General features: G+C 44.8%; 2 protein-coding genes across 3 annotated transcripts in view; one reads left to right on the top strand and one right to left on the bottom strand.

Moving 5' to 3' along the window:
- Window positions 1–13183, bottom strand: part of LOC120994490 (phosphatidylinositol glycan anchor biosynthesis class P) — a 34469-nt gene extending 21286 nt beyond the window's left edge. The window contains exon 1 of the mRNA XM_040423105.1: window positions 13148–13183. The gene's annotated coding sequence lies outside the window, so the exon portion shown is untranslated. The remainder of the gene's footprint in view (window positions 1–13147) is intronic.
- Window positions 13184–13489: 306 nt separating this feature from the next.
- TTC3 (tetratricopeptide repeat domain 3) overlaps window positions 13490–20238 on the top strand; it is a 174330-nt gene continuing 167581 nt past the window's right edge. Inside the window, exon 1 of one of the 2 annotated variants that reach the window (XM_040423100.1) lies at window positions 13490–13708. The gene's annotated coding sequence lies outside the window, so the exon portion shown is untranslated. The remainder of the gene's footprint in view (window positions 13709–20238) is intronic. The other variant, XM_040423102.1, reaches the window with a different exon arrangement.

Below are 20238 nucleotides of genomic sequence, written 5' to 3'. Positions count from 1 at the left end.
AGACTCCTCAACATCAAAATTGCAGCACCAAGAAGGATAAGCCATAGAGTTACGCAAACTTAGGAAGTAGCAGGTGTCACTAAGATCTGCAGATGAATTTCAAGCACCTAGCTCCAATCTGTGGCATGTGGGAGAGGCATAAAAGCCAGATTGAATGCAAAGTTTTTTTAGCCATATCAAACCTCAAAAATAGGATCAAGTTGTGTGGGATGATTGTGTGATACCTCCTGTTTGTCCATGTGCCAGTTATCACCATTTGAAGCAAATTTAGAGGGACAAAATCTTTGACCTGAGAGACCTTGGTTCATCACTCTGGTAGCTCACTACACACCTATTCTGAGATGTTAGCACTGGTCAATGTTACGTGTTCCATGGTTGGAAGAACAACGATGAACTTGACTGAAAGCAAGAGGTGCACAGAGGAGAACCTCTGCCTGGATGGATCATCTGATTATGAAAATGGTGCGTAGTGACCCATTCTGTACTGCAAGTGAAATTGGACGTCACACCCCAAGCCTAGGGCAGCAAACAGTGTCTACACAAACCATCAGAAGGTGTCTGCATGACATTGGGCTACAAGTCAGACGTCCAGCTACAGGTGTCCACTGACCTCACGCCACCGCTCTCAAAGACTATCATGGTGCACAGAAAGGAGGTCTGTCCTCTTCATCGATGAGTCCCACTTTTGTGTCGGACACAATTGTAGCCGTAGATTGATCAGGAGACCACATGGGCAACGCCATGAAGTGGCCTTCACAAGGAAACTTCACACCAGTCCTACTCCCGGGATTATGGTGTTTGGTGACATAATGTACGGTAGCCAGATCTCAAAGTGAGCTGCCAGCTGTGGATCTTGATGATTGGCATGTCCAAGTGCATTCAGAGTGGCAGAGCATTCCTCAGACAGAAATAGGCTATCAATATTCTACTCCCGAAAAACCCCTTTCAGTAAGTTTTCACTGTCTTACGATTAGACAAGATTGTTAAATCTGTTAAAATATACTTATGACAAAATATACTTTTACAAAAAAAAAAGAAATCCAAGTAAAGCCCAAAAAGTTAAATACATTAAAAAAAAACATAAAATGAAAAAAAAAAAAAAGTTTGCCTTTCCAATCCCGAATTATATGAATAATTATTAATTATATGAATAATTAATCAAATTAATAAAAAATAAATTAAAAATAAACACTAATAATGTAAAGTATACACCATGACCCAAAATAACGTGTGTAGAAATGACAATAATAAAAATAAAAAAAGTAAAATAAAAAACAAGACCCCATACACTTAGTTTTTGATTTTTAGTTCAGTAAATCTGGTGTGTTTTTGAAGGGGTTAACATAGCACTCTGCCTTCCTCTGCAAGTGCCCTGTATGGGGCGGAGGAGGGCGGCCTGCACATGACATGTGTCCTCTGAGAGTGACCAGTTCAGGTGTAGGTCAGCATAGCCCTATCTAAACTAGGGCAGGTGGTGAGTTACTGATGTCCCACTCCATGACCAGAAACAAACACTTCATTTTCACATCGCCTCCAGTCCTGCTGTCAACAGCGAAAAGTGACATTCACATTCCTACAGGTGAACATGGCAGGGGTTGAGCTGAGTTCAGTTCCCACAGACGAGGCCTATATATCATCTATAAGGAGGCGTATATTAAGGTCACTGTACACGGAATGACCATTGTTGGCCTCATTCAGATGGTGCTAATGCAGCAGAGTCCTGGCCAGACCGCGGGTCTAAGGGTTTGTAATGCAGCAGAGTCCTGCCAGACCGCGGGTCTAAGGGGTGGTAGTGCAGCAGAGAGTCCCACCAGACCTCGGGTCTAAGGGGTGGTAATGCAGCAGAGTCCTGGCCAGACCGCGGGTCTAAGGGTTTGTAATGCAGCAGAGTCCTGCCAGACCGCGGGTCTAAGGGGTGGTAGTGCAGCAGAGAGTCCCACCAGACCTCGGGTCTAAGGGGTGGTAATGCAGCAGAGTCCTGCCAGACCGCGGGTCTAAGGGGTGGTAGTGCAGCAGAGAGTCCCGCCAGACCGCGGGTCTAAGGGGTGGTAATGCAGCAGAGTCCTGGCCAGACCGCGGGTCTAAGGGTTTGTAATGCAGCAGAGTCCCACCAGACCTCGGGTCTAAGGGGTGGGAATGCAGCAGAGTCCTGGCCAGACCGCAGGTCTAAGGGTTTGTAATGCAGCAGAGAGTCCTGCCAGACCGCGGGTCTAAGGGGTAATAATGCAGCAGAGTCCTGGCCAGAACGCGGGTCTAAAGGGTAGTAATGCAGCAGAGTCCTGGCCAGACCGCGCGTCTAAGGGGTGGTAATGCAGCAGAGAGTCCTGCCAGATGGCGTGTCTAAGGGGTAGTAATGCAGCAGAGTCCTGGCCAGACCGCGCGTCTAAGGGGTGGTAATGCAGCAGAGAGTCCCCGCCAGGCCGCGGATCTAAGGGGTGGTAATGCAGCAGAGAGTCCTGCCAGACCGCGGGTCTAATGGGTGGTAATGCAGCAGAGAGTCCTGCCAGACCGCGGGTCTAAGGGGTGGTAATGCAGCAGAGAGTCTTGCCAGACGGCGTGTCCCTTAAAAACAGACATGAAAAATGGATGAATTTGATCGGCAGTTATTTCTAGACCCACCCTTCTGAGAACACCCACAGGATGGTAGGCCTCCAGCTAAAATAACGTCCCCCGTAGTGTACAATTTTTTCTTTGTTGCTGCCCCCAGCTTTAATAATGCCCCCTATTTTGGCCCCAGCAAAATAATGTCTTCCAAGGTGTAAATCATTTTTTTTATAGTGCCCCCACCTTTAATAATGCCCCCATGTAGGCTCCCAGCTAAATAAATGTCCCACACGGTGTATATCAGGCCTCCTCAAACTGCAGCCCTCCAGCTGTTGCAAAACTACAACTCCCAGCATGCCCGAACAGCCTACAGGTATCAGCCTACAGGTATCAGCCTGCAGCAGGGCAGGTGGTAGTTTTACAACAGCTGGAGGGCCGCAGTTTAAGGATGCCTGGTGTATATAATCTTTTTAACCGCCCCTAGCTTTAATAATGCCTCCAATGTAGGGCCCCATCTTAAATAATGTCACCCATAGTGTGTGTGTGTTTTTTATGTTTTTTTTTTAGGGCCCCCAGCTTTATAATGTCCCCCATGGTTTTTATCAGGCATGCTCAACCTGCGGCCCTCCAACTGTTGTAAAACTACAACTCCCACAATGCCCTGCTGTAGGCTGATAGCTGTTCGGGCATGCTGGGAGTTGTAGTTTTGCAACAGCTGGAGGGCCGCAGGTTGAGCATGCCTGGTTTATATAATGCCCCCATAGAGTCCCACAGCCAAAAAAAACAACCCTGACCTTATCCACTTTCTCGCGCTGCAGCAGTCGCTTCTCTCTTCACAGAACGGGACCTGCCGAAGGTGCACGATGACGTCACTGCGCGCTCCCACGTGGTTACGTCACCACGCAGATCGCAGGTCCTTCGGCAGGTCCTGCTCAATGAAGAGAGAAGAGACTGCCGTTCCGCAAGCAAGTGGATGAGGTGAGGTTTTTTTTAACCCCTAAATGGCCTATGTACCCGTTTTTAACGGCCATTAGACGGGTGCACTCCTGTCAATCAGCCGTTAAAAACGGTCCCATTGATTTCAGAATATAGAACATGCTGCGATTTTCACGCAACGCACAAGTGATGCGTGAAAATCACCGTTCGTGTGCACAGCCCCATAGAAATGAATGGGTCGGTATTCAGTGCGTTCACGTCACGCATTGCACCCCCCCCCCCCCGCGGAATACTCGCTCGTGTGAAAGAGGCCTAAGGGGTAGTAATGCAGAAGAGAGTCCCACCAGATGGCGGGTCTAAGGGATCAGTTTTCAGAGGAAGCCGTGGCCTCCTCACAGCTCCACAGCGCCATACATTGTATAGTATGGCTGTACTTGGTATTGCAGCTTAGCCTGATTTACCCTGAGCAGAGGCCATGTGACCAATGTAGGGTGATGTCACTGGTCTAGGAAATGTCCTAAATACTCATAGACCGCCATGGCCTCTTTATGCAGCTGATCCAACACCCAGGACCCCTGCCGATCCTGAAGATAGGTCACAAATATGAAATTCCCACATAACCTTTTTGATTCCACTGTGGACAACCCACAAGGTTTACACCACGTGTGGCCATACCCTTATAGATTTTTTGACTTGTCCACGTAGGGAAGCCCCTTTAAGTGTGAAATATTTGAGTAGTGTTTGAGAAATTAGTTTCTTTTTCATTCTGAGGCCTGGAGGGATTTATCTCCGGAGGTCACAAGTATCTGAACTGCTGGCCTCCGCTTAATATCTGCGAGAAGCGGCAGCCATTTTTTCTCCAGATCAGGGGTCAGCCGATGATGGGGACAAAAGTTATGGTCTGGTAATATCTCATAGTGACAATAGCTGAGGGGACTGACCTCTCCATCACCGCTCACCGCTCCTGGACTTCATTTATCTCAGGCTCATCACTCAGTGCCGGGGCCACTAAAGCCTCCTAATGGCCTCAATAAACACTGCAGTTTTCTCACTTTTACTTAGAGAGAGGACAGAGAGGAGCACAATAGGAGCGCAGCGGGATTTTACTTGTTGATACGTATCTGTCATTGGCCGAGTGCACATAAAAAATAGGCTGTCACTTAAAACGCAATGTCTCCTGGGTAAGTGGGGGTGCACAGATATAGATAAGATCAGGTACACCACATGTGTCAAACACAAGGCCTGCGGTCTTGTTCTCTGTGGCCTGTCGGTGAGGCCCGTCATATGTGTGAGCAGTTAGTGCCGTGCACCGCAATGGCAGTGCCCATATTTGTCTCCCACAGCCACAGTGCAACAGTGCAACAGCGCTTCCGAATGCGTCAGGACGTTCTGTGCGGTGCACAAAATGGGCGCCGCCTAACCCATAGTGCCGCGCTGCTGCCTCCTCCTCCTTTTTCTAGATCACTATATACATATTCTTGTATATAGTGATATGGAGCATGCTGGTATAACCTGGGCATCTCCTGTATATAATTATATAGATACAGCTGGTATAAGTTATACATCTTCTTGTATATAGTGATATGGACCATGCTGGTATAACCTGGGTATCTCCTGTATATAATTATATATGTACAGCTGGTATAAGTTATACATCTTCTTGTATATAGTGATATATGGAGCATGCTGGTATAACCTGGGCATCTCCTGTATATAATTATATATGTACAGCTGGTATAAGTTATACATCTTCTTGTATATAGTGATATGGACCATGCTGGTATAACCTGGGCATCTCCTGTATATAATTATATATGTACAGCCGGTATAAGTTATACATCTTCTTGTATATAGTGATATGGAGCATGCTGGTATAACCTGGGCATCTCCTGTATATAATTATATATGTGCAGCTGGTATAAGTTATACATCTTCTTGTATATAGTGATATAGACCATGCTGGTATAACCTGGGTATCTCCTGTATATAATTATATATGTACAGCTGGTATAAGTTATACATCTTCTTGTATATAGTGATATAGACCATGCTGGTATAACCTGGGTATCTCCTGCATATAATTATATATGTACAGCTGGTATAAGTTATACATCTTCTTGTATACAGTGATATGGAGCATGCTGGTATAACCTGGGCATCTCCTGTATATAATTATATATGTACAGCTGGTATAAGTTATACATCTTCCTGTATATAGTGATATGGACCATGCTGGTATAACCTGGGTATCTCCTGTATATAATTATATATGTACAGCTGGTATAAGTTATACATCTTCTTGTATACAGTGATATGGACCATGCTGGTATAACCTGGGCATCTCCTGTATATAATTATATATGTACAGCTGGTAGACGTTATACATCTTGTATATAGTGATATGGAGCATGCTGGTATAACCTGGGCATCTCCTGTATATAATTATATATGTGCAGCTGGTATAAGTTATACATCTTCTTGTATATAGTGATATAGACCATGCTGGTATAACCTGGGTATCTCCTGTATATAATTATATATGTACAGCCGGTATAAGTTATATATCTTTATGTATATGGTGATATGGACCGTGCTGGTATAACCTGGGTATCTCCTGTATATAATTATATATGTACAGCTGGTATAAGTTATACATCTTCTTGTATATAGTGATATGGACCATGCTGGTATAACCTGGGCATCTCCTGTATATAATTATATATGTGCAGCCGGTATAAGTTATACATCTTCTTGTATATAGTGATATGGAGCATGCTGGTATAACCTGGGTATCTCCTGTATATAATTATATATGTACAGCTGGTATAAGTTATACATCTTCTTGTATACAGTGATATGGACCATGCTGGTATCACCTGGGCATCTCCTGTATATAATTATATATGTACAGCTGGTATAAGTTATACATCTTCTTGTATATAGTGATATGGAGCATGCTGGTATAACCTGGGTATCTCCTGTATATAATTATATATGTACAGCTGGTATAAGTTATACATCTTCTTGTATATAGTGATATATGGAGCATGCTGGTACAACCTAGGCATCTCCTGTATATAATTATATATGTACAGCTGGTATAAGTTATACATCTTCTTGTATATAGTGATATGGAGCATGCTGGTATAACCTGGGCATCTCCTGTATATAATTATATATGTACAGCTGGTATAAGTTATACATCTTCTTGTATATAGTGATATATGGAGCATGCTGGTACAACCTAGGCATCTCCTGTATATAATTATATATGTACAGCTGGTATAACCTGGGTATCTCCTGTATATAATTATATATGTACAGCTGGTATAAGTTATACATCTTCTTGTATATAGTGATATAGACCATGCTGGTATAACCTGGGTATCTCCTGTATATAATTATATATGTACAGCTGGTATAAGTTATACATCTTCTTGTATACAGTGATATGGACCATGCTGGTATAACCTGGGCATCTCCTGTATATAATTATATATGTACAGCTGGTATAACCTGGGCATCTCCTGTATATAAGTATATATATATATATATATATATATATATATATAGCTGCTATAAGTTATATACCTTCTTGTATATAGTGATATGGACCATGCTGGTATAACCTGGGTATCTCCTGTATATAATTATATATGTACAGCTGGTATAAGTTATACATCTTCTTGTATATAGTGATATGGAGCATGCTGGTATAACCTGGGCATCTTGTGTATTATACAGAAGATGCCCAGGTTATGGACGCCTAACGGGCATAGTTACATTTACACAGTGGCAGAATTACTAATGGCCCTTCGAAGACAACCATAAGGCTGATGTGGCCCTGAGTTTGACACCCCTGAGGCAAACAATACCTTCTATTTAAATTCTATATACAGGGAGTGCAGAATTATTAGGCAAGTTGTATTTTTGAGGATTAATTTTATTATTGAACAACAACCATGTTCTCAATGAACCCAAAAAACTCATTAAGATCAAAGCTGAATATTTTTGGAAGTAGTTTTTAGTTTGTTTTTAGTTTTAGCTATTTTAGGGGGATATCTGTGTGTGCAGGTGACTATTACGGTGCATAATTATTAGGCAACTTAACAAAAAACAAATATATACCCATTTCAATTATTTATTTTTACCAGGGAAACCAATATAACATCTCAACATTCACAAATATACATTTCTGACATTCAAAAACAAAACAAAAACAAATCAGTGACCAATATAGCCACCTTTCTTTGCAAGGACACTCAAAAGCCTGCCATCCATGGATTCTGTCAGTGTTTTGATCTGTTCACCATCAACATTGCGTGCAGCAGCAACCACAGCCTCCCAGACACTGTTCAGAGAGGTGTACTGTTTTCCCTCCTTGTAAATCTCACATTTGATGATGGACCACAGGTTCTCAATAGGGTTCAGATCAGGTGAACAAGGAGGCCATGTCATTAGATTTTCTTCTTTTATACCCTTTCTTGCCAGCCACGCTGTGGAGTACTTGGACGCGTGTGATGGAGCATTGTCCTGCATGAAAATCATGTTTTTCTTGAAGGATGCAGACTTCTTCCTGTACCACTGCTTGAAGAAGGTGTCTTCCAGAAACTGGCAGTAGGACTGGGAGTTGAGCTTGACTCCATCCTCAACCCGAAAAGGCCCCACAAGCTCATCTTTGATGATACCAGCCCAAACCAGTACTCCACCTCCACCTTGCTGGCGTCTGAGTCGGACTGGAGCTCTCTGCCCTTTACCAATCCAGCCACGGGCCCATCCATCTGGCCCATCAAGACTCACTCTCATTTCATCAGTCCATAAAACCTTAGAAAAATCAGTCTTGAGATATTTCTTGGCCCAGTCTTGACGTTTCAGCTTGTGTGTCTTGTTCAGTGGTGGTCGTCTTTCAGCCTTTCTTACCTTGGCCATGTCTCTGAGTATTGCACACCTTGTGCTTTTGGGCACTCCAGTGATGTTGCAGCTCTGAAATATGGCCAAACTGGTGGCAAGTGGCATCTTGGCAGCTGCACGCTTGACTTTTCTCAGTTCATGGGCAGTTTTTTTGCAACCTTGGTTTTTCCACGCGCTTCTTGCGACCCTGTTGACTATTTTGAATGAAACGCTTGATTGTTCGATGATCACGCTTCAGAAGCGTTGCAATTTTAAGAGTGCTGCATCCCTCTGCAAGATATCTCACTATTTTTGACTTTTCTGAGCCTGTCAAGTCCTTCTTTTGACCCATTTTGCCAAAGGAAAGGAAGTTGCCTAATAATTATGCACACCTAATATAGGGTGTTGATGTCATTAGACCACACCCCTTCTCATTACAGAGATGCACATCACCTAATATGCTTAATTGGTAGTAGGCTTTCGAGCCTATACAGCTTGGAGTAAGACAACATGCATAAAGAGGATGATGTGGTCAAAATACTCATTTGCCTAATAATTCTGCACGCAGTGTACTGGTGCAGACGGAGGGGCTGCGACCGAGGCCGGAAGCCGAGCACCTGCATACTGCCAATGATTCAGAGTCTTCCGGCAGTTTGCATACAATAGTGCCAACCATATATAAGTACTCAATGAATGGCACCTGCTCTAGCGGTGCCCATACAGTGATGACAACATCATAGCAGCACCCATAAAACAGTACCAGCAGTGGTGCCCATTATAAGTGCCAGCGTCTGCTATAGTGCCACCTAATAATGCCACATGTTCTTTTCAGCGACTCTTTGCTCTGGCTAATAATCAGGGCGTTCCCCCTCTATGTCACCCACAGATCTCACAGGGCATATGGATAGTTGCTGTCTATTTAGGACAACTCTCTTAGTCCACCTGCTCCCGCTGGGGATTACACTCGGACTTTGAATCCATATGTAAATGAGCAGTTAAGTGCACCAAGGACGGGCCCAAGACACACTGTGCACCCTTGCTCCTCCTTCTTCCTTTGCCAACCCTTCCTTCTTGATGGAAAGGTCCAGATTCCTACTTAGTCTTCTCGCCTGGTCCTGTCAATCAAGGAGCGGGAGGGGCCGGTGAAAGAAACAAAAGGAGCAAGGTTGCACAGAGTGGCCTGGGCCCGCCCTCGGTGCACTTAACTGCTCATTTGCATATGGATTAAAAGTACTTTTTCTCAACATGAAGCAACAGATCGCTTAGTCTAATGTATCATTACATTCAGCTCAGCTAGCCCTACAAGGCATTGTACCGGGTTTATCAGTGATTTCCCTGCGGACAGCTGCTGGTAATGATGCCAATCCCGGCGCCTCACTGATGCCTCCTTTTGGGTTCACAGTCGCATAAGAAAAGAGAATTATCAATGTCGGAACTGCCTGCCGGATCCGTGAATCCGTGTGCAAACGGCTAGCATTTGTAGACGGATTCGGATGCGGATCCGTCTAACAAATGCATTGAAACACCGGATCCGTCTCTCCGATGTCATCCGGAAAAACGGATCCGGTATTTTTTTATTTTTTTGCATTTTCAAAAGGTCTGCGCATTTTGCCGGAACACTTGGTGCCGGATCTGGCATTAATGCATTTCAATGGAAAAAAATGCCGGCATTCCGGCAAGTTGCTGCATGCTGCGGTATGTTCTCCAGCCAAATACCCTAAGAGTGACTGAAGACATCCTGATGCATCCTGCATGGATTGCTCTACATTCAGAATGCATTAGGATAAAATCCCCTAGGACGGAACTCAATACCGGAAAACTTTAATGCAAGTGTGAGAGAACCCTCACAGCAGCCAATCTGTGTCCTGACTCAGTGCAGTGTCAGGTCCTAGTGCACATAGGAGCACGCTATGACCTGACACTGCGCAGACGTCCGGTCACATTGCAGAGCTGCAGAGCGGACGCGCTGTACGGAGCTGGAGAGGTCATTTGTTTTATTTTTTGGTGCTGAGGTCTGCAGGGATTGAAGGATGGAGAAGGGGAGGTTGATGTGAGGTCTGCAGGGATCTGAGGGAGGGAAGGGGGGCACATGAATATTGGGGTCTGATCAAGGATCTGAGTGAAAGGAGGGGGGGGGGCTCCTGACCTTTAGGGTCTGATTTGAGGTATGCAGGGATCTGTGGGGAGGTACATGAATTTTGGGGTCTGATCTGAGGTCTGTAAGGATCTGAGGGGGGGGGGGGGGGGTACATGAATTTTGGGGTCTGATCTAAGGTCTGCAGGGATCTGAGGGAAGAAGGTTTAGGGGGGCCCCATGAATTTTGAAGTCTGATCTGACGTCTGCTGGATATGATGATTTAGGGGGCCACATGAATTTGGGGTCTGCCATCTGATTTAAGGAATGGTGGGGTGGGGGTTACAGAGAGCAACATTACTTTGGGGTTTGATTCTGGGGCCTGTATGAATTAGTGGTCTAATCTGGGGTCTGTGTGGTCTAATCTGGGGTTAATTTTCGTGTCTGTCAGGAGGTCTGGATTAATTTGGGGGACTGGTCTGGAGTTTGATGCCTAAAGTCTGCTTTGGGTCCCATCATTTTCTAGTTCTGTAGTCGTGTGTTTGGCTCTTTTATTTTGGCAGTACAGTAATTGGGGGCATTGGCAGCACAGTCGGTACAGTCATGTGGGCACATGGGGCAGCAGCCGGCACAGCATTGATGAACGCTACGGCATGGCAGTGTTAAAGGGGCAGCTGGATGGGGGTTCTTTGCTATAGAGGGTGGGGATGGACTGCAGTCAATGAGCCAAAGACAGAGGTGTAACCTGCATCTCTTGGGCCCTAATGTAAAATATGTAACAGCCTCCATCTGCAGAGTGACATTTATTAATCCGGGTGTCTTCTTATGTAGCAGAGGGGGCTGCTCATGATGGTCTGGACCAAATGGAGAAGGAAAGTGAAGAACTCAAATCCATGGAGAAGTCAACTGTAAGTCACTGGATTTACATTTAGTATACCTGTGACTGCTTCTCATAAAACGTGTTTAATGGGAACCTGTCATCAACTTTAAGCTGATCTCACTGAGGGCAACGTAAAATAGTGACAGAAATGCTGATGTCAGCGATGTGTCACTCATGAGCTAATAGTAAGTGGTTGCCGAGAACCAGCATCATAATCATTGCAGCCCAGGCCTTGAAAAGAGTCGAATCTACCTGAGAAGAGTCATGGTTATTCCCAATATCCTGCTGATGATTGGCAGTTCTCTCCTAGAGAGAAAGGGAGAAAACCAGGTAGAAGACTGTCAGCCATCGGCAGGAGAGCAGGACTTCATGACTAACCAGGACTCTTCTCAGGTGGCCGTGACTCTTTTTCTCAGCAACCACTTACTTGTAACTCATGAGTGACACATCGCTGAAATCAGCATTTTTGTCACTACTTTATACTGCCCTCAGTGAGATCAGCATAAAGTTGATGACAGGTTCCCTTTAAATCTCTTTATTAGAAAGTAGGGTCCGTGTGAATTGATTCAGGGGAGGGGGGCACAATCTGCCTTGCCCAGCCCCTGTACAGTTTAGAGGACAGGAGGCCCCAGGGAGCGGTGAATATGGCCTTTACCTTCGCCGCTCCTTGGTCGTCTTCTGCAAGTGTCTTCACCGGGGTTATTGGCATTTTGTTATGAGAGGATAGTCTAGTTATGCTTGACCCCTTAAATGTACAGTAATATTTTGGAGGTATTATCGGTAATTTTGTAGTGTCTTCGCTGCATACAGCGTCAGGACATAGTGCAGCGCTGCCAACCATCCTGCCCCAAGTGTATTCTTTTTTGAAAACCAAAATATGGTCGCTAGTAGGGATGAGCGAATCGACTTCGGATGAAACATCCAAAGTCGATTCGCATAATACGTCATTTGAATACGCTCACTCCGTACAGTATTGCAATGTGTTGGCTCCTTTGAGCCAAAGTTATTACTTTGCGAAGTCTCAATGTAAAAAAACATTTCCCGAACTCGGGTTCGGTTCCAAGTGGTCCAAGTTTGGGAAATGTTTTTTTGCGCGACTTCGCAAAGTAATAACTTTGGCTCATAGGAGCCAAAAAAAAATCTAATTAGAGATGAGCGAATTTCATATTTTAAAATTCGTTTGCGCTTTGTTTGGTGGTAAAAGCAGTTACCACGGACCATAACGAAATTCTATGATGGAATGCCTTTAGATTCATTCCGTTATTCATTCCGTCATTATAGAAGTCTATGGCCTGCATAACGGATCTGTCCCGTTTCCGTTGTGCATTCCGTCATAGAATTGCGTTATGGTCCGTGGTAGCGGAATCCATAACCCAAACCTTGTACGCCGAACTTGAAAACAGAAGTTCGCTCATCCCTAATGGTCACCCTACCTGTACATTCCTGTAAATCGCATGGGGAAAAAAGCTTTGGCTGAACGAAGTGCGGCGCGGCCTCCCATAGAAAATAATATGAGATGGTTTCAGCGCAGATTCGGCCCGATTTTTGACATAGCTGAAACCTGCACCCAAAATCCTCCCTATCCACAGCACAACCACTGATTACACTTCTGCCATGTTTGTCTGGTGCAATGTAGGGGACATGAACACACACACACAGCACTTAGGGGGCTACCAAAACCCCATTTTCAAGGAGGAGGACCTGCACCTGCCCCAAACACCACCCTAAACCAATTATATTTTATAAGGATTACAGAATTAATTGGAAAGTACATCTAATAGCCTCGTGTCACACAGTGACAGTACAATCGTATGTATACTCACGGTTTGCAGCACTTCCTGGAGTGATGCTATTCACCATGACGCCGGCAGGTGGCGCTAACATGGAACGCAAACAATGCCATTCCGCACACTGACAAATGTGCGGCTTCCTGTACTGATGTTCACCATCTCGCCAGCAGATGGCGATAGAATGACGTCCAAACAGCGATCTGTTTTCTGTTGTTCACCACATCACCGGTAGATGGTGCTAGCGTACAACGCAGACGCTGCAGCTAATAACATGCTATTTACCACTGCAGCGGCAGATGGCGCTAACATATCGAAAACAAAGCCTGCATCAGCTGCAATCTCCTACTCGCCTGCAGGTGGCGCCAGTGGGGACGATAGGAAAATGCGTTTGAGCAATGACGTGGATTGTCCTTCCGGTGCATGTGGTTGGGAAATGCCGCCTGTGGCCACACCTCATCCCAGTGTAGCAGCATCCCTCGCGTCGTCATCACATCGCGTCCGCCAGAGCCTGCTCTCTGCTGCTGTTTACGGAGCTTCTGTGAGGGAGGGGGGCAAGGGGAGGCTTCAGCCCCTGCTTGTGTCACCTTACTGTAGGTGAGTGTCTTACCGGGGGGGGGGTGATGTGCAGAAGGCTGGGGGCGGCCATATGGGGGGCAGAGGGTGGGAAGTGCCATTGGTTAGCATGCAGATATCCATAATGTGATACATTGTATCAGGCACCTGGCTTCTTCAAAGCAGATACTTTGTTACATTGTATCAGAAGTCAGCCCCATCTGTTACAGGACCTCCTGGCCTTCCCCTATACACATGCATGCATGCTTGGCTGGGCTGAGCGTTCATGTCTTCTCAATGGTAAGAGCGTAATAAACTGTTCCCGTAAGAACAAAAGGATCAGGCATCAAAATGTCAACATCATCTGTCGGGGGAGGGATGGTACCAGGGGCGTACAGGCCATACGCATGCTATAGTCAACCAGTCCTGCTGAAAACCACTTTTACTCTTAAAGGGTCCCTAACCACAAAATAGAATAGGTGGGGGTCCCTAAGAGTCGCCCAAAATTAACAGAGAAGCAGGTTTGGCAAGTGCCCTGTTGCTCCTAATGCTCCATTGGAGAGGCAGTGCACATGGTTGACCTGCTGCTCTGTTCATTTTGGGGGGATGGGGGGACCTGAGAGGTATGGGTTCTCATGATCTGTTTTGAGACCCCCAGCAATCTAATAGTTAACTTCACAAACAATCGGCAGGGCCGGTGCCAGCACCCGGCATACCCGGTAAAGTTCTGGGGTCCACTGCTCCTGGGGGAGCCCACTGTGCTGCTATGAGCTCTTCCATCAATACAAATGGAAGCGCTCATTGCTGGAGCACAGGGAGCTGTGGTCATTTCATTCACAATCCGCAGCTCCAGGGGTGTAGCTATCATGGAAGCCACTACTTCAGGGCCTGAGGGCAGAAGGGGCCCAGGAGCAGTAGCAGGGCCGCAGCGTCAGAATGGAGCAAGGAAACATCAACAGCGTGCAGAGCCTGGCTGCTGCTGACCCCCTTACAAGCTCCTGTGCTGCAGAGCTTCACACATGCCCCCTCTACACAGGAGAAGCTGCCTGAGGAGGAGAGAGACCCCAGCGGAGCAGAAGTGTGAAGAGATGCAGACAGTCTGTGAGTGAGTCTGCACTGTGACTGTCTCTTCTCTGTGGGACAGGAGGGGGGGTCAGGGAACTCTTCAAGCTGCTGCTGGATGCTGTAGTAGACCAGCAGCTTCATGCTATTTAGTTGTTTTACTGCCTCACTAAGCAGTTTGCCTCCATGACACCTCCCCCCCCATATCCTGTCCTATCTCATCCTCATGGAGCCCCTGCTGTCTCCTTTCTTCCCTCAGGTATCCAGAGCTCCTGTTCCACCCTCCTATCTCCTATTGCTGCCCTGCACAGACCTCCTGCCACTACTTCTTGTATGAATCCCCCTCAGTGCTCCTTCCACCTACTTGCTGTGTCCGCCCCTCCTGTCCATCCAGGGCCCCGGGCCCCTGTCTCACTCCTCTGCCTCTCATTATGGTTGTGTGTAAAATGCATGCACCATAAGGACCTTCTAATGTCACAGGGTTACTTGACTGTGCCCCCACCTCGTACTGTGCCCCCTTATACCCTGCATTGTGCCCTCTTGCCATACCCTGTACAGTGCCATCTTATACCCGTTTATCCGGTCACTGTATGGACGTATCCAGTCACTGTATGGCAATAACTGTATTCCCTTCCCTGCCCACGCCACTTTTTTTTTTAGACCTGGCATGAGTGGGGAAAAGTTACAGATAGCAACGCAAAGAACCTTTGCAAATACGCCGATGTAAACCCCCCGCGGGGGGGGGGGGGGGGGGGGGGGGGGGGGGAGGGGGGGTTATACAAAAACTTGCTGTGGGGCCCAGTCAGTTCTAGCTAGTGAGGGCCTCTTATACAGTATAATGACCCCAGTTCCCCCCATTTAGTATAATGATCCCCAATGACCCTCCATTTAGTAGAATGATTCCCAGTGACCAATTGGGAAGGGGGGGGGGAGGAAGGGGGGTGACTGAGGTTCATTATTCAGAATGGAGGGCCACTGGGGGGTCATTATACTGTGTGGGGGGCCACTGGGGGGGTTATTATTAGTGTTGATTGCAAATATTCTAATTACGAATTTTTATCACGAATATTGGCTTTTCGAGAGTTTGCGAATATCTAGAATATAGTGCTGTATCTTTGTAATCGTGAATATTATACCAATGAGAAGGCTGCATTATCTTTGACTTTAGGAGTAGTGTTAATCGCGAATTTTTTCAGATTACCGTTTTTTGCAATCAAGAAAATAATGACTGGAGATCGCAAATATATTACGAATATTCGCCTAAATATTCGCGAAATATCGCAAATTCAAATATTGCCCCTGCCGCTAATCACTCATCATTATACTGTGTGTGTGTGGGGGGGGTCATTATACTGTGTGTGTGTGGGGGGGGTCATTATACTGTGGGTGGGGGGGGGGTCATTATACTGTGGGTGGGGGGGGGGTCATTATACTGTGGGTGGGGGGGGGTCATTATACTGTGGGTGGGGGGGGGTCATTATACTGTGGGGTGGGGGGGGGGGTCATTATACTGTGGGTGGGGGGGGGTCATTATACTGTGGGGTGGGGGGGGTCATTATACTGTGGGTGGGGGGGGTCATTATACTTCTGGGGGGTTGGTCATTATACTGTGGGGGGGTCACTGGGAGGGGGGTCATTATACTGTGTGGGGGGGGCTACTGGGAGATCAGCCCCCTGCTAACAAATGTAAACAATAATAAATGTGTAAAAATACAAAAATGTAAATAAATCATAAATGTGGAAAATATAAATATCATTAAAATATAAAAACTAATAAATGTGGGGAAAAAAATGTTAAACAATAAAATAATATAACATGCAAAAAGTCAATACTATATATCATATTGGGACGTGTCCTGGCATGCTCTGACAACTGTTTAGCTTTAAAGGGATTCTGTCTCCAGGTTTTAGCATATTGGGCTGTCACCATTACCATGTACAATAAACTACCTTCTTTCCTGCTGTGGTTGGTCTTTTTATCGTTTCATGGTGTCCTTTTGATAAAAAAGCGCTTTTTGCAAATTAACCCCCAAGGTGCCCAGAGGGGCGTTATTATTCTTCTCTTGAGCCCAGCACGCCTTAATTTCCAGCCCAAGCACGCCTCCTCATCAATAAATATCCTCCAACAGCCGAGGTGAACGCCGCCACCCCCTCCGCTACGTCATCTAATACATTACAGCTACACCCCTGGCCTCTTCCTTTCGGCTGGTGGAAATCTCACGCAGGCGCAGTACCGCCGTCTGCCTGCGTCTGTGCGATCATAAAGCTCCTGAAGGCAACAGCCTCAAAAGTGTCACTGGGCATGCGGTAGATACATCATCAAAGTCTATAAATACTGTTTTCTGTTACAAATTGTTACATACAGCGATGCTGTTTTTATACACCGTGGCAAAACATGGTTTTAAAATTTTTATTACTTAACAATATTTATAATATTAACCCCTTCCCGACCTATGACGTACTACTACATCATGGGAACCACTGTGTTCCCGCAATTTGACGTAATAGTACATCATGGTGATCGCGTGGGCACCGGAGCGGTGCACGCACGATCACTGCAGGGGCCCGGCAGTCCCTGGTAGCCGGGCCCCTGCTGTATCCTCCGGCATCGCTGTAAAAGCCGTTGCCAGCGTATTAACCCCTTCTATGCCGCGGTCCGCGCTGACCGCCACAAAGAAGGGGTTTGTGTCGGGTGAGTGAGCGCATTGAATCCCCGCGCTGCCGTGGTGGGGACCCGATGGGTGAGAAGGCAGCCCGATGCGGTGCAGAGGCTGCCCAATGCCTTGCACGGAAATACATACAAAAAATATATACATATTAGATATCGCCACATCTGTAACAACCAGCTCTATAAAAATATCACATGACTTAACCCCTCAGATGAACACCATAAAAAATTAAATTAAATAAACTGTTAAAAAAATAAAATAATTTTGTCACATTACATCACAAAAATTGCAGCAGCAAGTGATCAAAAAGGTGTATGACCCCCAAAATAGTACCAATCAGACTGTCACCTCTACCTGCTAAAAATTAGACCCTACCCAAGAGAATCGGTCAAAAAATAAAAAAGCTATGGCTCTCAGATTATGGATACACTAAAATATCATTATTTCGGCTTCAGAAATGCTATTGTGTAAAACTTAAATAAATAAATAAAAAGTTGACATATTAGGTATTGCCACGTCCGTAACGATCTGCTCTATAAAACAGTCACATGACCTAATCCCTCAGGTATACGCCGTAAAAATAAATAAATAAAAACTGTGCCAAAACAACCAATTTTTTGGTCCCCTTACCCCATAAAGTGTAATAATGAATGATCAAAAAATCATATGTACCCAAAAATGGTACCAATAAAACTGGCACCTTATCCCATAGTTTCCAAAATGTGGTTACTTTGAGTTTCTACTCTAGGGGTGCATCAGGGGGGCTTCAAATGGGACATGGCATCTAAAAACCAGTTCAGCTAAATCTGCCTTCCAAAAACCGTATGGCGTTCCTTTCCTACTGCGCCCTGCCGTGTGCCCGTACAGCAGTTTACGATCACATGTGGGGTGTTTCTGTAAACCGCAGGATCAGGGTAATAAATATTGCGTTTTATTTGGCTGTTAACCCTTGCTTTGCTACTGGAAAAAATGGATTAAAATGTAAAATCTGCCAAAAAAGTGAAATTCTGAAATGTTATTTCCATTTTTCCATTAATGCTTGTGGAACACCTAAAGGGTTAACCAGGTTTGTAAAATCAGTTTTGTATACCTTGAGGGGTGTAGTTTCTAAAATGGGGTCATTTTTGGGTGGTTTCTATTATGTAAGCCTCACAAAGTGACTTCAGACCTGAACTGGTCCTTTAAAAAGTGGGTTTTGGAAATTTTCCGAAAAATTTAAAGATTTGCTTCCAAACTTTTAAGCCTTCTAATGTCCCCAAAAAATAAAATTTAATTTTCAAAATGATCCAAACATGAAGTAGACATATGGGAAATATAAAGTAATAACTATTATATGAGGTATCACTATCTATTATAAAAGTAGAGAATTTTTTTTTTCAAAATTTTTGGTCAATTTTGGATTTTTTTTTTTAAACAAATAGTGGTAAAATATATTGACTCAAGTTTATGACTATCATAAAGTACAATGTGTCACGAGAAAACATTCTCAGAATGGCTTGGATAAGTAAGTGTTCCAAAGTTATTACCACATAAAGTGACACATGTCAGATTTGCAAAAAATGGCCTGGGCAGGAAGGTGAAAACAGGCCTGGGGTTGAAGGGGTTAAACACGATCGTATATAATTAAACCTAATCAAAGGTTTGTAGATACTGTTTCCTGCTACAAATAGATACAGCGATGCTGTTTTTATACAAAGTGGCAAAACATTGTTTTAGGTAGGTAGATATAACATAGGTATGAGTTGGTAGATATATATAGATGGCTATAGATAGATATATATTTACATGTAAGGAAAGGCCAAGGCAGCACACAGATATCCGTGAAAAAAGGGTATTTTATTCACCCATGTGTAGACGCTGTGGGTGAATAAAATACCCTTTTTTTCACGGATATCTGTGTGCTGCCTTGGCCTTTCCTTATGTGTATTTAGCTGGATCAAGTCCGTGGTCTGTTTCAAGGAATTGCACCGCCTTTTGATTTGTGTGCTGCTCATCAATTTTTCTATACATAGATATATATTTAGATATGATATATTTGATAGATATATAGCTAGATATGCGATAGATAGAAAGATGGATAGATGATAGCTGGATGTAAATAGATAGATATGCGATATATAGATAGGTAGATATATTTAATATTATAAATATTGACTATCTATATCTATCCATCTATCAAATATATCTACCTATCTATATTTATCTATTAAATACGACAGTATATAAAATACGGTACTATATAAAAAATTTTAGATTTATATTTTGTATATTTATATAGATTTATGGCTTTATATATTTTTGAAAGTTATATAGACAGATAAACGCTGGATAACTGGGTAGGTAGATGATAGATATAACACCTGGTAATTGAGTAATATTAAATATAAAATATGGTAATTGAGTAACATTTTGCCATGTGCTCGCACAGCTTAATATAATTTTATTAAAACTTAGAGGACCTTTCACTAGAATAAAACATCTAAACTAACTATACAGACATGGAGAGCGGCGCCCAGGGATCCCCCTGCACTTACTGTTATCCCTGGGCGCCGCTCCGTTCGCCCGGTATAGCCTCCGGTATCTTCATAGTTAGGCTCCACCCAGGGGAACCTCCAGGCGTCTCATTCTCCCATGCTGTAGCGCTGGCCAATTGCAGCGCTCAGCTCATGGCCTATGAGCTGAGCGCTGCGATTGGCCAGCGCTACAGCATGGGAGAATGAGACGCCTGGAGGTTCCCCTGGGTGGAGCCTAACTATGAAGATACCGGGCGAACGGAGCGGCGCCCAGGTATAACAGTAAGTGCAGGGGGATCCCTGGGCGCCGCTCTCCATGTCTGTATAG

The sequence above is a fragment of the Bufo bufo genome, chromosome 3, assembly GCF_905171765.1.
Source record: "Bufo bufo chromosome 3, aBufBuf1.1, whole genome shotgun sequence".
Lineage (NCBI taxonomy): Eukaryota > Metazoa > Chordata > Amphibia > Anura > Bufonidae > Bufo > Bufo bufo.
The sequence above is the reverse complement of the archived record's forward strand: the minus strand, read 5'-3'. Positions and strand labels throughout refer to the sequence as shown.